The sequence below is a fragment of the Macrotis lagotis genome, chromosome 1, assembly GCF_037893015.1.
Source record: "Macrotis lagotis isolate mMagLag1 chromosome 1, bilby.v1.9.chrom.fasta, whole genome shotgun sequence".
Taxonomy (NCBI): Eukaryota; Metazoa; Chordata; class Mammalia; order Peramelemorphia; family Peramelidae; genus Macrotis; species Macrotis lagotis.
Genome location: NC_133658.1, coordinates 77785218 through 77786495, shown reverse-complemented (window position 1 = coordinate 77786495; position 1278 = coordinate 77785218). Strand labels below are relative to the sequence as shown.

Below are 1278 nucleotides of genomic sequence, written 5' to 3'. Positions count from 1 at the left end.
ATTGCTAAAACTAACATTTCTAATACAATATTAAAGAATAGTGGCAATAATGAGTATCCTTGTTTCAACACTGATAATATTGGGAATGCTTCTAGCTTATTCCCATTACATGAAATGCTTACTGATGGTTTTAGATAGATAGTGCTTACTGTTCTAAGGAAAACTCCAGGGATAATATTTCTTTTTTCATCTGAATACTTTATTATATTCTTTCCAGCATACAAAATAGAAATCAATGAAAATTTGGAGAGGTAGATGAGAAAGTCTGACACAAGTTGAAATTTGGATGATTTAATTGGCACATTGTTCTACATATATAGATTAAACTTTTGTGCAGGTTTTAGAATTATCTCCTTTGAATAGCCACAATTTACATTATAGAACATCAGGTCACAGTTCCACATAGGAAGATTGGATTCAGTGATCTTTCCCAAGTAGCTTAAGATCATCTTACTACAGGAATGAACAGATGTTTCTGGGGCCAGAAACGATTAAGACTGGAGGATACCCCAGTCAACAGGGGATCATTTTGGGCATTTTGAAGCAAAACATTTTCAGATTGGGAGCAGTTTGAGAAACCTTGATGTGGTGGAGCGGGGCCTCAAGCCAGAGCTGCTGCATCACCCTCCTCATGGTGATGACATTGTAGCTACTGGACACAGTTCAAGTAATGGGATGGATGCTGAGTGCGTGCAAGTAGGTCCACGGGGCCAGCAGGTGGAGGTTAAGTACCAGGCTCTCTAGATCTGGCCAGAATAATATTTTTGAAGTTTTTATTTTTTTTAAAATTTTTTTTTGCAAGGCAATGGGGTTAAGTGAGTTGCCCAAGGTCACACAGGTAATTATGAAGTGTCTGAGATCATAGTTGAACTCAGGCCCTCCTGACTCCAGGGCCAGTACTCTATCCATTGTGCCACCTAGCTGCCCCTCGGATAATATTTTTAAAATAAAATTTAGAAATGAGAAAGGAATATACTGGGAGAAAAGGGAGAGGCAGAATGAGATAAATTATCTCAGATAAAATAGTCAGTGAAAAACTTTTCCAGAGAATTGAATATGGGATGAAAATGAGGGAGAGTGAGTGAACTTTACTGTCATCAGAACTGGCAAAGAAGGAATAACATACATTCTCAATGGAGTATAAAATCCATTTTGCATTATAGGAAATTAGTAGGGGAGAGGCATAAGGAAAAAGGGTAGTATAATAGAAAGAAGTGTTGGTTTGGAGACAGGGAGGTCAGAAGCAAATTTTTTTTTGGTTTGTTTCTTTTTGCAATG

The 1278-nt window shown here is 37.5% G+C and overlaps 1 pseudogene; it reads right to left on the bottom strand.

Moving 5' to 3' along the window:
• Positions 1–453: 453 nt before the first annotated feature.
• On the bottom strand, positions 454–663 carry LOC141508549 (guanine nucleotide-binding protein G(I)/G(S)/G(O) subunit gamma-5 pseudogene; annotated as a pseudogene).
• Between the last annotated feature and the right edge of the window lie 615 nt (positions 664–1278).